The 16,333-nt window shown below is 47.7% G+C and overlaps 1 protein-coding gene and 1 non-coding gene across 2 annotated transcripts in view; both read left to right on the top strand.

Moving 5' to 3' along the window:
• Positions 1 to 16,333, top strand: part of RNF167 (ring finger protein 167) — a 548,009-nt gene that overhangs the window by 230,587 nt on the left and 301,089 nt on the right. The window lies entirely within an intron of this gene.
• LOC138461822 (U4atac minor spliceosomal RNA) lies at positions 13,565 to 13,688 on the top strand. The gene has a single exon (XR_011264433.1). It is a non-coding gene; the product is annotated as a U4atac minor spliceosomal RNA (small nuclear RNA).

The raw sequence follows: 16,333 nt of genomic DNA, 5'->3' as shown, positions 1-16,333 counted from the left end.
GGACATCGAGGTGAAGTTCCTCTAGAAGGTGGCAGATGTTGGAAGAGTGTTTGACAGCTGAGCAAGAGCTTAGAGTGGCAATATGGAGATGTTTGCCATCCTTGAAAGACTACCGGGAAGGGGTACAATTCGTAGGTACGCCCTGCAGAGGAAGCCCAGGCGCGGGGCAGAAGGGGAAGGAATAGAGGGCAAGGTAGCCAAGGAGGAGACAGCAGGGGTAGGCGATGGAGGCGGGGAGAGTGGACAGCAGGAGAAGAAAGGAAATTGATGAGGCGCGAGAAGCATCTGTCGAAGAGGAGAAGGTTGGCCTGAGGGCCTTGGACCAAGACTGTACCATTCACATAGACAATAATGATGACGTTTGAGAAGTGGAGGGAGGACAGGAGGGCATTCCACCGGGTGCCACCATTAATGGGCGAGGAGGTGAAGGGAGAGGGCACAGAGACCGTATGAAGGGTCCATAGGTCTGACGAAAAAACGACAGAGGATGTCGGTGAGTTTCCTTGGAGGAGGCACTGGTGTAGGTGTCAGCGATAGAGAGGCCTGGGTTGGAGACACGCATGTGCTTTTAAAACTTTTTCCTACCAGATTTAGTGAAGAGAACAGGATAGTCAATAGAGAAGCATTTGGAGAAGATGGTCGAGAGGGAGAGCACCATAGAGTAGGTGGGAGAGGAGAAGAGGGGTTGAAGGGAGAGGAGGAGACACTAGCGAAGGACACTAGAGTAGGCAGAAAGGACGCGAGAGGCAAGCAAATTGAGCAGTGGGGCAAGAAGACTACACTCAGGATTGAAGAGTTCACAAAATGCACATTTTAAGACAGGAGAGAAGACGCACCTAAGTTTGAGAATCCTGAATGGGGGGAAAAGGCCTAATATTCACAGTGCAATTTTTAAATACTGGTACAGTGCATATTATAACATCAGATTTGTAGAAAAATGGCGAGGGTGCACCTGTGTTACAGTGAGGATAGCTTACGCATGTGCTAATTCAAGGATCACAAGGGGGTAAGTATATCATAAAACAAAATTTAATGAATGACTCAACAATTAAAAAAATATGGCAAGATGCCTAAACAACATAATGTAGAAATAAAAAGAAACCAAGTCAAATAATGGTGAGTTAGTAGCAACCAAGTGCAAATTTCATGTACTGCTTTGTCAGTAGCAGCATGCAATTATTGTCGACGCCTATGATGGGTGTTTCTGGTTCGGAAAGAAATGCAAAAACCACATCTACTTCATTGATTGAGCATGGTTACTGTGGGTGCCGAACTGTCATCGGAACTCTGGTAAGTTGTATAGAGGTGGACAAATGGGACTTGGTTGACCTAGAGGGTTAAAAATGAAAAGGGCGTGTTTTAAAATGTGATCTTCCTATGGAGCAATCGGGGAACGGGAGACAATGTAAGAGGTGACCTACCATTTGGGTGGCGTCTTGAATATATATAGAGTGGTTTCTGATGTCGCTAGTACAGGCCAGCAGTTCAATTTAGATATGGCAGAGGCTGGTATCTGATGAGAGAAAGGCTTAATATTAGCTCAGAGATAGAGCAGTTTAGTGCAAAGGTTAGATTGCAGATATATATAGAGCCTCGGAGCCTACTTGGCTTCACGAGGTCTATTCATACTCAGATGGCAATGAATTCAGCGTGGCTGCTTGCATGAGATATTCGGAAGCAGCAGGTGAATGGGTCCAGGCTCCCAGTATGAATTGCAGTATAATTTTAAGGCGGGGGCCTAGTATTAAATCAGACATGGGAACATAGTGTCCCATACAGTACTGAAGTGACACAGGCGTAATGAACGTGCAGATTTGTAGAAACAAGCACTGTTGTTTAAAAATTGCGAGGGTGGCATGCTGTTTCCAGGCTTCCGGGGTGTAATGCCGGACAATTATCAGGCGGGGGCCTAGGAATTAATCGGAAAGGCGGGGCATAGTGTGAGCGCACACTGCATTGAGTCCCATTCGCAGTGAACCTACAGATTGATAAATTTAAGAATGGCATTGGTGGCGTGCTGTTTTATTACCGCCCTGATAGTGCACATGAGGGTCCACGGGTGCTAGGGTAGTGTAAGGCACATTGAAAACACCCCGTAGCTGTAGTTCAGGAGATGAGTTGAGTGTAGTAGTGCTTAGTGCCGTAATCGCAACGTGCAGAAGAATGACAACAACGTCGCGATATTAGCAGAGCAATTAAGCGGACACCCAAAGTGAAAGGTGGAATTAGAATGGGAGATCACTTGGGTCCTACGCAAATAGGCGACTCAATGTCAGAAAACGGGTGGGGGAGAGCTTCCGCTTACCTCTCGGCTTGTAGAGCTCTGCTGGAGACTAGTGTTCCGCATTCGCGCATGTGCAGCAGGGAAGGTTGTGAATAAAGCAAACTTTATTTTACTGCGTATCGCATACCCGAGGCAGTAGTTCAGATACAAGCTTCGGAAAAATACTGGGCCAGTAGGAAAATGATGGCACGTACACTATAAAGTGTCTATTAGATTAAAAAGATAATGCCAGCCGCAAGGCCAATGTATGGTGCTGGTATTGTTATATAGACGATGTGTTCATGATTTGGAAAGGAACAGAGACACTACTACTCGACTTTCCAGAATGGTTAAACACAAGGAATACATGCATCAAGTTCACGATACATCACGAAAAAATGCGCATACCATTTCTGGATTTAGAAATCTATAAAGCCAACAATAACACCTTAGGGACTACCCTATACAGAAAACCTATGTCAAAGAACACCCTCCTGGAATATAAAAGTTTCCCCTCAAAGAGAACTTGCCCTACAGTCAATTTTTGAAATTAAGACGCACATGTACAACAATAAGTGACCACGATACCAAAAGCATCGAACTATCCACGCGCCTCAAAGAACGCAGATACCCTGGACATATTGTTCGAAGAGCCAGAAAAAGAGAAAAACATGCAAATAGAGAGTCCTGCCTTACCCCAGCAACCAGAGAAAAACCGAAGGACAAAATTACATGTGTAACAATGTTCACACCTCTAAGCAATCCACTCAGAAAGGCGGTACTTCGACATTGGGGCACACTGTCAACAGAATCCTTCAAACCAGAAAAAACGTGTTTTTCTTTCAAACGTAGTAGAAACTTTAAAGGGCACCTAGTCCACACTTCTGAAGAACCAAGCCACCCACCTAATCCGCAACAAACTCCCTGGAACCTTCCACCTGTAGAAGGACATCACAGATGTGGGACTTGCTCGGTATGTTGCCTCACCAACAACATACAGGAAATAGACCTCAATGGCAGAAGCTGGACCTTTAACACTTTCACCAACTGCAACACCATGTGGTCTGTTTATGCCATAAAATTCCCCTGCAACCTACTATATATAGGCAAATGCAAACATGCCATTAAGCAACAGATATGCAAACACAAATCGTGCATCAAAAACTTGACAGAAGATAAACCAATGGTGGCACACTTCAAGACCAAAAAAAACACAGCCACAATGATATTTTCTGGTTTATTCTGCAAACAGCAAAAAATTCCTTTCGCGGTGGTAATCGTGACCTGACACTCCGCAAACTGGAAGAACAATGGATTTATCATTTGGACTCTGTGAAAAAACGTCTCAACATATCGATGGAGTGGAATTTATTCTTCACCTAACAATTTAAAGAACACTGTTACCAACATTATAGACAGGCACTCATTTGGCAGACACAATAGATTAGCCGCCCGCCTCTGCAACCTAGCACCTTGCTCACACTGTGTTTCTGTGGCACTTTCTCTATCTGTGCCACTTTTGGAAAATAACTGTTGCACCTGTCTCCAAAGGATGTTATTGTCACCATGTCCAGATGCCATTTATCCTTGCAGACATATGCTTTGTTATTTTAAGCAATACCTATGCTAAAATCACTGGTGTCTTTTTTTTTTTGCTTTTTGTTCCCGGTCATTTACTGTGTTCTTTCAAATGCATCTCTGATCGAACCATGTTCAATTGTTATTTGTGTTAACATTGAAACAAATGCGGCGTACGTTCCTCATTGTTTCTTGTTCCCATTTGCGTTACTTGTTGATGCAATCCTTATCCCCCCCCCGTCCTACCGCTCATCTAGGTCAAAAGCAGTTTTTTTCATAGTTATTGTATATGCCTCTCTAGGAAACACCCCCGAGAAATATCTATGCCTAATCAATTGATATCATTGTCCCTTTAGATTGTACCTACGGGTGCTGTATATATTTTTGCACATACATTTCGCCCACCTGATGTGAAACATTTTTTAAAAACTGCAATATTTGCCTCATGTGCGTGCTTACTTTCTATCTATTTTGCACGCCTTCAATCATGCCTCGCAGCTGGCATTATCTTTTTAATCTAATAGACACTTTATAGTGTACGTGCCATCATTTTCCTACTGGCCCAGAATTTTTCCGAAGCTTGTGTATCTGAACTACTGCCTCGGGTATGCGATACGCAGTAAAATAAAGTTTGCTTTATTCACAACCTTCCCTGCTGCACATGCGCGAATGCGGAACACTAGTCTCCAGCAGAGCTCTACAAGCCGAGAGGTAAGCGGAAGCTCTCCCCCACCCGTTTTCTGACATTGAGTCGCCTATTTGCGTAGGACCCAAGTGATCTCCCATTCTAATTCCACCTTTCACTTTGGGTGTCCGCTTAATTGCTCTGCTAATATCGCGACGTTGTTGTCATTCTTCTGCACGTTGCGATTACGGCACTAAGCACTACTACACTCAACTCATCTCCTGAACTACAGCTACGGGGTGTTTTCAATGTGCCTTACACTACCCTAGCACCCGTGGACCCTCATGTGCACTACCAGGGCGGTAATAAAACAGCACGCCACCAATGCCATTCTTAAACTTATCAATCTGTGTGTAGAATGTAGTGTGAGTGACTATGAGAGGATGATTATGGATGAGTGACAGGTGAGGGGGTATGAATGTTGTAGGTGGGTGCGTGCTTGTGTGGAGTATGCAGTCTGAGTGGAAGTGAGAGGCAGTCTATGGATGAGAGAATGGGTATGAATTTGAATGTTCTGGTTGGATGCAATGTGGAGAATGCAGTTTGATGGACTACAGAGAAGGCGTATGGGTGAGTGACAGGGTAGTGAATGGGTCCTCATTGCCGGCGTCCTCAGCAAAGGACATGATGAGGACCTCACCTGTTTGGGTTATAGGCCTGAATCGCTATCCTGTATTTCACCTACAAACTAATCGCTATTACTACCACTCACTAAAAGACATCACCATGTGTCTCCTCCCGCCACAACCCAGCCCCTCTCTCAGTAGGGTTCGAATGGCCAAGAGTCCTGGTCACCCCCAGCAAGCTACCATAGCGAACCTAATCAATATTGCCCTTTCCCCATCCAACACCCACCGACCACATGAATATGCCTTTTCTTGTTGATCATTGCTCGCTCAGCAGTCGCTCATGCTGCAGAGATCACTGACCTCATTGCATACAACAACCTTGATGCCCTGTTAATCACTGAAACATGGTTTATCCCATCCTCTCCACATGTTTACGATGTCCTCCTACCCCAAGGATACCGCACCCAACATGCCGACTGGCCAGGAAGGGTAGGAGGATGAGTGGCAATCATCAACAGGAGCGATTGGCCATTCTCCATCATCCCCTCTCCCAGAACAAGCTAATTTGAAACCCTTGCCTGCCAGTTCCCTCTATCACACAAGGAATCTATCACCTTCCACCTCAACTACAGACCACCTCACATTAGTGACTCCTTCATTGCAGACATCTCCAACGCCAAATTAGCACATTCAAATAATGTCTTTCTCTGTGATTTTAGAAGCTGACCACTTCATTGGACCTTAATCAAATTGTTGCCTTGTGCGTGGGGGAAGAGCACAATCTAGACTTGGTCTTCACATAATCTCCTTCTGACTATGCTGCCATTCCATTATCAGTCACCCACTCAACTACGGCTCGCAAAAGATTAGGCTAAACGCTGTAAAGACTGGTAGGGGGTGTCTGTACTTCCGCTCTCTATATGGTAGAGGAGAGGCACAGAGGACCCCAGCCAAGATTCTCTTTTATTGGTAACGTAGTCGAGCAATCAAGGCCTAGCTTCTCAGGAGGTGATGCAGGCTGGTTCTTAAGTACAGTGTAGTCCCCGAACCCCCACAAAGGAATGTCCACACACTGTATTACTGAAAACACAGTCTTTATATAATTAATATTCAAAGGTATGTACATGATCACAATAACGCACTTTGTACTCGGAAGTCAATAATGATAAATATATACAATTTTAAAGTGGTACCACTAATGTTATCAAATCTCATTAAAGGGCATCAACTGAACGGTTAAAATGTCATACAGATCCATAACGAGGAAACCAGCAATAGAGATAGGAAGGAACGTAAGATGGTTGAAACAATAGGCAGAATGCTGACCCCTACTGCTAGGCACAGTTCTGTGTGGAGACCCCCCCCCCCCCCACCTGGGCAACCTGTAAAATAAAGATATATATACCACAAGCCCAGTCCATATATTGTTCAATAGTCTTATTTCCTCCTATTAAGGTTTTACTCCCCCAATGTACCTGGTGGAGTAGAGTTCTCCGACGATGCGTTGACCGATCCTTCTTGAGTGACTCCCTTTAAAGCAGGAGCCCCGTATCGTCGAGAGGCGTCAGGGAATTGACGGCCCTTCTTGAGTGCCCTCCCTTTAAGGCAGGAGTCACAGGTCGTCGAACGTCCGACGGAGAACAGGTTGAACTACGGTGGTGAAGTGGCAGCTTCGTTCCTAGCGGTGCTCGTCGACGACAGAGCGTTGGCGTCCTGCAAGGAAGAGGCGTGCGGGGCACCTCGGTGACAATAGTTCTGGACCGCAAAGAGATGATGAAAAACTGTGGCCCAGCAAGGGCGTCGAGTCGTCGGCGTCTCTGTGGTGTTTAGGTGGCGGGACACCCACCGGTGGATGCTCCTCGGCGCTTCGACGGTCGGGCCTTTTCCAGAGGGAGAAAGCGGGCGACGATGCAGACGAGAGCGTCCGATGATCAATTGAAGTTCTTAGGCAAACGGGAGCACAGCGGCTCCGGTCGGCGACGGTGGTCGTCGACGGTGGCGGACAACAGTCCGGGTGCGTCTCTTTGAGATTCTGCGGCAGTCCCCGTCTCAGGTCGGCAGCCTGTCGAAGGTCTGTCTACCAGGGAGCTTTGGCAAAGATCAGCTGGTGCACGATGGTCCCTCGTAGCTCGGGAAGAAGGCGCCTTACCAGGGCCTCTCTGGGTCAGTCCTTGGAGACACAGCAGCTTTCAGATTGTGAAGGAGAGCAACAGCAATTCTTCTCGTCCAGCAGCGCTTCAAGTTCAAGCTTCAGTTACTCCAGTTACTCGTCGTAGTGGACTTCAGCTTCTGAACACGATTCCTAGCAGTGAGAGGTCCCCAGATATACTGTTGATCTCCCATTAATTCCGCTGGGTCACACTCAAGCATCCAATCACGACTAAGGGCATTCATTCATGCAGGCAGGCAGGCAGCCAATCAGGCACACAAGTTATTCAGGCCATTCACTTCTCTCAAGACATTCACAACAAGTTATGTGTATTGGGACAAGTACCGAGCCATTCAACACTCCAAACTACATTCATACTGATTTCGGGCAGGGCTGTCTCAGTCATTGTGTCAACCACCAGATACTAGACATCCACAACACAGAATGCATATTCGTCACACACTCTATTCACCCTGGTCCCACCCACAGGAGGTTACCCACAACATACATCACTTGGAAGGCTCCAGCTAGTCTGGCCGGGCCTTCACAACAACACCATATATGGCACTTCCACCTAACAGCCAGTTAGGGGGAAGGGACATAGTCGGGGCTTCCCAGGACTTTGGTAAAACAAGGTAATAGGTAATAGAAAGCAAGAGGCCACAGGGGCCATCTTGTTTTCCATCAGGAATCAACTGATCCCAATGGCAGGGCCGGGGTATCCCCAAAATGGAGGATACTCCGCGTACCTGTCAAATTCAGCTTGGAGCTGCCACCAGCCCATACCCTGCTCTGCGGGCCACCCACAGGTGCCCAAAAACATACACATGGGGCACAGGGTTGTACCCCCACCCATGGGTGCCATAAGGGTATCCCACGGGTCCATTCACCAAACCAAAAGAGAGAGCTGCACTGCCAGGAGTCCCACATGAACTCCTGCGCGGAAAACATAACAGAACACACGATAAAAACAGTAAAGGACAAGCATACGGAGGCCCTGTCCCTCCGATGCATTTCCAGCATCACAAACGCCCCCTCACTCAACAATCCTCATTCAAAACATGCCCGGTCAATGAGCTAGAAGCAAACCTTGCAGACTGCCCCACCACAGGGAATGCTTTGGGCCTCTGGGAATTATTCAGCAACTCTGCTATGAAACTGGTGGATACTCGTGCCCCGGCTAAAACCAAACTATCCGCCCCATGGTACACCCCCGAGATGGCCTCCAACAAACTCTCAATCAGAGCCCTAGATAAATGATTGTGCAAAAACCATAACTCTGGAGACCTCGCCATCCTCAAATCTCTGCGTGCAAACCGTAGGATTCTGATTAGAGGCCAAAGCTGCTTACTACTCGACCACCATAGTGGCATCCTGTAACAGTAACAAAGCCCTTCATAAAGTAGGAAAGCATTGTATCAAACACTACCCCGAGGTACCAGCAACTCAGGAAAAAGACGACAGAATCTACACATTTTTTATTTTAAAAAAATAGACAAAATCTGACCATTGAAACGCCTTCTCACAGCATTAGCATCCCCTGCACCCCGGCACACACACTTCCCCTCTGGACTGAATTCTCACGTCTTTCCCCGGATCTCCTTCAAATTTTGCTCCCTCACACCTACTTCTTACTCTGACGATATAATTCCGGCCTCCATCATTAAACAATTAACGGGCCCAGAGCTCCATGCGCTCCTCTGCAGCATCATGCATGACTCCAGAAGTATCATTCCCAGACACCCTCAAGACTGGTCTCATATGACCTCTTTTGAAAAAGCCAACCCTAGATCCAAACGACCCGGCCAACTACAGACCAATTATTAACCTCCCATTTATTGCCAAAATCTTGGAAAAGGTTGTTGCTTCCCAACTACTCACCAGAATTGAACAACTCCACTGCCTAAATGACTATGATTCAGGATTTCTCCCAAAGTGTAGCATTGAGACAGCCACCATTCAGGTGGTGGATGAAGCCCTCCAAATCAAGGATAAGGGCGATTCATGCCGCCTCATCCTCCTTAACCTCTCGGCTGCATTCAACACTGTCGACCACTGCATTCTTCTCTCCCTCCTTGCTGACAGGTTGGGATTCTCTGGCACTGTCCTGAATTGGTTTACCTCCTACCTCTCAGGCAGACACCAGGCTGTCCAGAATGACTAGTGTTCTAACCGACTCCAGTTCTCCTGCAGTGTCCCTCAAGGCGCCATCCTTTCACCAATCCTTTTTAATCTTTACATGGAGCCTCTGGGCACTCTCCTCAAAGATCCCAGTATAGCCACCCACCAATACACAGACGATACTCAGTTGCACATGATAGTAAATAGCATGTAGGACATCATTCGCCTCTGCAATTACCTAGTCATTATCCAGTCCTGCATGTTGACTGCCTACCTGAAACTAATCCCATCCAACAATTTTTCTTCAACAATGGCTCAATGAGAAGCGCCTAGAAGGATTTGATATACAACTCAGACTCTGCAAAATACTTAGTCTTCAAAATTGATAGCAATCTGTCCTTACAGAAACACATCTCCAAGAAGGCCCAAATAGCCTCGCTCAGAATCTTTACCTTTTGAAAAATGTAACCCTCATCCCACCGCAGGACTTCTGGACCGTAGTTCAGGCCCTTGTGGTTTCGTACATCAATGGGGGAAATGCTCTCCTGACTTAGAGGATCCCAGCTGCTCACTTAGATCCCCTAAAGGCAATCCACCACGCTAAAGCGCATCTTATTACGGGAGCACAGGAATTTGACCAAATTACCCCATCCTACGCGAACTACATTGACTTCCACTCCAAGCCAGAATACTGTTCAAGACTGCAAGTATCATCTACAAAGCAGCCACTAGTAGCAGACCAGTGTACCTGGTGGCTAGGCTCCACATATCTTGTGGCACACACTCCTTGCACGGCAAATCAACCAACAGGCTTGAATCGCAACTCGTCTGCAAAGAGATGACCCGCAAACAATCCTTCTCTTGTCATGCACCCATCCTCTGGAACTCTATCCCGGTGTTGGCTCACAATTCATCAATTTCACAAATCTCTCAGAACATGGCACTTTCAACAACACCTGACAAAGAACTAATTCCAATGCATGCACATACCGATGCACAAACCTCCCAGTACCTCCCAGTACTGCACTGCTATTAAAAGATGGCAGCCCAAATGCTGGATATCAACACTGCACTACGCTCCACTGCTCTCGAGCTAGGTCTGTGCTTTAAACAATAAAATAAAAAATATGCATGTAACTGAATGTTCTGGGTGGGTGCATCTGTGGAGAATACAGTGTGAATGAATGTGAGAGAAGATGTATGGGTATGTGACTGGTGGGTGAATGGGTATGAATGTTATTGTGTCGTGCAAGTCTCTGGGGGTGGGAGCAATGTTAACCTTTGCTGAAGTTACATGGCATGAAGCAAACTTGAGGTGTACTATGTGGCTAGACTGGCATTTTAGGGCAGCCAGTCTAGCCATTTCATACTGTGGCTTCACATTTTGTACCTGGCCTCTATGATAAAGTTAGCAAGCATGATATGTTATTACGTGGCTAGACTGTCATTTTGATGCAGGCAGCCTAGATATTTCTTTCTGCTGCATTACATTTGTTTACTGAGAATCTATGACAAAGCCAGCATAAGTGTACTTCTACTTCTAGACTGGCCTACCTTGGACCCAGTTTAGGCATGTTTTCTTATTGTGATATGGCACTTTTAATGGTAATGCAACGAAGACAGTCTGCTTTGAGCAGACGCTGAGAGAACTTCTCCGCTTCGTTCTTTACATATGCACCTGCTCGCCGTACACGGTGGAGCAGCCTGACCTCTGAAACATAGATTTCGCCATTACTCACCTACATCAGACTTGCCCTGATGAAGGAATTTGTTATATTCCGAAATGCATTGGCACAAAAATAAGTCTTCAGATAGAGTGATTTATGGCAATCTCTTTCTCACGAAGAACAATTTTGGTGGCTACTAGTCACTTCTTTCTATAAAATAATTTTCAACATTGAAAAATCACTATATATTTGACTTTTGTATTTTTTCAAGAATTGGATCGAAGTAACTATACATAGTGAAATTACAACTAATATAGAACCCAGTATGGGATTCCAGAGAGCGGCTGTATGATTGGGTTTTCACCTAATCTTTGCTTCTTGCTACTTTTAATGGTAATGCCAACAGGAAGATGTTATCTGGAGGTACTGGTATATGTTAGCAGGGCCAGCTTGGACACGTTTTCTTTTAGTATCATTACTGGCATTTCACGCAAAGCAAACATAAGTATGTTTTTATATGGAAATACTGGAATATATTGGTGCAGCCAGCATGGAAATGTATGGGCAAAGTGAGGTTTTTTTACACTAGGGTACATTGTGGGGAAAGGCATGAACATACATTGGGAAATGCTTCTGTGTCCTCTTGGTGACTTGCATCTGTTGGATATTTCCATGAGTTACCAAACAAAATCCATTGCAAAGTGTCTGGCTTTTTACACGTTTCACAAAAACATGTCTATTTAATGCACCATTTGAATACATTATTCAAAAATGTTTGAGGGGTGGTGGGGGGGATCCCCCGCTCCTCGCCTTTAATCGGTTCGGGATCGCTCGTTACACTGGGTCGCTATTGCATACTTGTGGCAAATATGTACTCCCTTCCTATAATAGCAGCCGCCAGTGGTCGCTAGTACATGTGGGTGCCAGAGGCCAGGCACTGGTCCCGTAGTTTCTACACTAGGTGAAGTGTGCGTGCGTGCGTGCCCCTGCAGCAGTGTGCACCTTGCACACACACTCGGGTGGTGGTCCAGGCCGGCCTGCTGTGTGGGTGAGCGAGTCACTGCCTTGTTGAGGGGCTTCTGGGTTCGCCAGTGTGTGAATCCCTTTGCTTTGCCAGCCGCAGGCAGGGCCTTGCCCTGCATTTGGCTCGTGGGCACCTCCCTACCTGTGATGTGCCGGCCTTGCAGGGCAGATGTAAAGCGAGGGAAAGAGATTGCCTTCTGATGACATTTAAAGTCCCTGCAAACGAAGCCCCTCCTTCACCTTTTAACCAACAGCTGGGTGGGGGATTTGTAGTTGGGCATTTTCCGTCTAAAGTATGTTAGTATGCACTTATTTTTTTTAAAAAAGGTTTTTATTATAATCATGATTTTTTTAAATTTGAAAAATAATGTAGAGTCCGTGGCTGAATTGGTGGTCCTCGTGACCCGTGGGCATTTGGCACCGCTGCACAAACGTCGACCCACCCTGGCCTCTGCGCAGCTATAATGTGTGGAAAGAAGCGGGGCCTCTTAGGCATTCTAGGGCACCCCCCCCCCTCTCTCTCTGCATGCAGCACGCCCCTGGAGTTTCCAGTGGATGGGGTTCCGAGGGGCTGCTTTCAGGTGTAAATGAGATGCAAATGAGCAAATTAACAAGGGGGGTCCTGGGAGTCCCTCTGCCAGACATTAGTCCTGGTTACGAGAGACTTACCCAGCGTCTTTAGCTCACTATCTTTCACAGAGAAGAAATGTCCCAAACATATCAGTCTTTGTCCTGCCCTGGGGCAGTCCAGCACCGAAATGCTAGGCAATTCTCCTCTGAACAAGAGTACCAACAGAAACCCCAGACACGTGTTTCGGTCTGGTTGGACCTCATCAGTAGGGTGGATCTGTGCCTCTCTAAGAATAGTGAGCAAGGGGTCCACGTCTGGATTGCCCTAGTAACTTAGGGTGAGACCCAAAGTTACTTGAATATGCAAATTAACAAGGGGGGTCCTGGGAGTCCCTCTGCCAGACATTAGTCCTGGTTACGAGAGACTTACCCAGCGTCTTTAGCTCACTATCTTTCACAGAGAAGAAATGTCCCAAACATATCAGTCTTTGTCCTGCCCTGGGGCAGTCCAGCACCGAAATGCTAGGCAATTCTCCTCTGAACAAGAGTACCAACATAAACCCCAGACACCTCTTAGGCATTCTAGGGCACCCCCCCCTCTCTCTCTGCATGCAGCACGCCCCTGGAGTTTCCAGTGGATGGGGTTCCAAGCAGAAGGGGGCTCTCTTGGAGATCGCTCCGAGGGGCTGCTTTCAGGTGTAAATGAGATGCAAATGAGCACATCCAGGTGGCGCATTGCATTCTGGGTATCCGATCTAAATTCTCCGCGAGCGCCTCAGAAGAGGGTTTTTGGTCCTGGAAATTCAGATTATAGCATGCCATTCTAATTCCCCCTGTGCACGTCATGTTTTCCCACTGGGATTATGAGCACGGTGAAGTCACCACGGGTTAGAGAGGAGTCCCATTCGCTGGGCTCCTTGAGTCCCGCCCTCCGCGGCAACCATCCTCGTCTTGGGGTTGCGCTACTGCTCAGTGAACGCGTAGTGAGAGCAGTACTGCTAACAACCGAGCAACACTTGTGCACCACCAGAGCGCGCTCTGGAGCGGTGCAATTTTTGGAAACTCCAAATTCTAGAGTCTAAAAAGAGAAGCCTGCGGTGATTCGAGCTGTGCAGGCTTGCGTCAGCTCCGGCGGTGATTAGGGGGGCGGTCCAGGGTGGGTGTAAACCGGTGTTCCCTCTCTGCCTCACCAGCAGCCCCTCCCCCTACGGGCAGGCCCACCACCACTGCCGGGTCCACGGAATAGTTCGTGACGCTGCAAACACAGGTCGGGAATCTCCCAGGCAACAAGTATCTATTTGTCCTTCCATTGGTTTGAGTGGGGCACCACCTACTGGCCAAGTCTGTGTACTCCACCACAAAAGAACCAAAACATGGCAGACAATTGAAATTCGCTGCCGGATCTGCAAAAGGAGTAAGGGGAGAAGCGTGGTTGCTATGTGATCATGTCGGCGGGAAACTATCTGCTTCGTATATATTTGCAAAAATGCACACTTGCATTCTTTACTTTTCTGTGAAAGGGCCTAAATTTACCTCTGTGCAGCCCTCCATCTGCGAACCATGCCAGGGGACTGTGGCCCACTGGACGAAGGCATCCAATCCATGGATAGGCCTCTGATCTATTGGCCCAAGCTTCGAATCTGGGCGGCTCTGCTCAGCTCGCCATCCTTCTGAGCGCTATCAAGCGAATACTTTTGAGTTGGGAAACGGCACAGGCCCGTTTTTCACGTGCAGTTTACAAATGGACATTTCCACAAAAGGGATCTCTTATCCACGGGAGACCATGAAGCCCAAATGGTTACAAAGCAACACGATTTACTCTTACTTGACCAAGATCACACAATGTAAAACGAATTGAGCTGAGCTTCGTAACCATTTGGCCTCCTAAATCGTGCTCCATATTGGGGGCGCATGCCCTATTTGTATGCAGGAGTTCCCCACTGATTCTAAAGGGTGTATGGTGGTATTGTGGCTGGCATGGCATGGTATGTCTGTTACTGGCTCGAGGTTTCTTTGACTGGTACACAGGGATGGCAGAAGCAGCGAAGAATGCTGTTTGTAATGCACGTTTGATTTCAGATTGAATTGAGCACACTGAGGTGATGCCGAGCCTTCCGCATCTTGCTGCAACCTTCTTCCCTCGCGCCTCCTAATGTGCTTTTGGAGCAGTAATAAGCGACATGCACAGGTAAGTGTAGACCCCTTCATCAGGGCCCATACATCAGCCTCCATGTCCGCCTTCACTCGTCTCCCCCCACTGTCATCCTTCCTCTCGCATACGCCGAAACACCTCTCCCTTTCGATAACAGCACAACAAAGGATAAGTTTAACATGAAATCCATGACACGTGCCCAGCTTTTTAAATCATAACACAAGTAGACTCTGAACCTGCTAGGACAACTGGCACTGCGTCTGAGGTGATCTCTCGTACCTTGCCTACTTCCGGTTGCCTCCTGACTGCCCAGCTCACCGAGCTAGCTGTTGAGCGCACACCTCGGCACCGTCATTGACTTGGTGATCTTCATCACACTCACTTAACTCTGCCCCACTCTCCTCCCTTATGTTTTCCCCACTGGCTTCCCTCATGGCTGTAGTTGCAAGTTTAGCCATCTTTTGGGTGTGCATCCTAGATTCGCTGTATGCCTGGTTTACTCTCCTGCAGGACTTTCTTAAGTTGTTCCGTATTTGGGTGCGGGTGCTAGACTTGCACTTCTCATCAGTAATCACCTTCTCTTTCATATAGTTCCAAGATTCTTTAATGATATGCAGCGACGGTATGCAGCATCTGCCATGAAACTCAGTGCGCCCCAGCGTCTCAACCTTGCTCTCTGGGCTCGCTGGTTTCCGTCGGCTGCTTCGGCGTCCTTCGCGTCTTGCTGTTCTTGCTTCTGCTTGTTTGCCGGCTGGGAGGGCGCCCCCTGCCTGTTCACCGGTTGCTTTGCCTCCTTCACCTAACCGCTCCAGCTGTCGTGCCACAAGCACAGCAAACCTTCAGCTTCCAGACTTCGCTGGATGGCACCTCCTGCAGCTTCTCCGCACCGCACTGCAGCCCGCTCTCCTTCAGTGTCCCGGCCGACATAGGGAGAAGTGAGTCTCTCCTTCTCTCCAGGTGTGGTGTTTTTAAATGTCCCAGCACCCGTTAAACCTTTCCAACAACTGGAGCGCAGCGTTTGCTTTCCGGTTCTAGTGATCTTCATTACTCCAGTACTCTTCCTCGTCTCAGTGTTATCAAGCAAAGGGGAATGTAAATACAGTTGTTGAATGGTTATGATTGGAGGTTCTACACGCACACTACAGAGTGCCATATAGGAATAGGGAGGCAAGAGGTTGTTAGCAGAGGCTAAAGAAACAGGGAATGCCTGCCCTGACCTAGTGAGTCTACTCTGCTTCCCAGAGGGTTGTCCTCCCGCATGTGGTCCTCCCACAGTTTGCCCCCCCCCCAGGGTCAGGGTCTGGGAGATTCTGCCTTTCCCGGGCCATGTGAGGGATGACCCAGCAGGTGATCTGTGGGGCCATGTAAGGTAGCCCAGGTGAAGAGAGTGGTGCTGAATTTCCAGGCTGCCTCTTCATTGCAGCCTGGGTGCATACAGCCCTGGGTTGCTGTAACGAGGCTGCCCAGGTGACGAGAGAGTGGCGCTGAAGTTCCAGGTTGTCTCTCCATAGCAGCTCGGGTGCATAAAGCCCTGGGTTGCTGTAACGAGGCTGCCC

This window comes from Ambystoma mexicanum, chromosome 1p, assembly GCF_040938575.1.
Source record: "Ambystoma mexicanum isolate Mex_15411 chromosome 1p, UKY_AmexF1_1, whole genome shotgun sequence".
In the NCBI taxonomy this organism is placed as follows: domain Eukaryota; kingdom Metazoa; phylum Chordata; class Amphibia; order Caudata; family Ambystomatidae; genus Ambystoma; species Ambystoma mexicanum.
The sequence above is the reverse complement of the archived record's forward strand: the minus strand, read 5'-3'. Positions and strand labels throughout refer to the sequence as shown.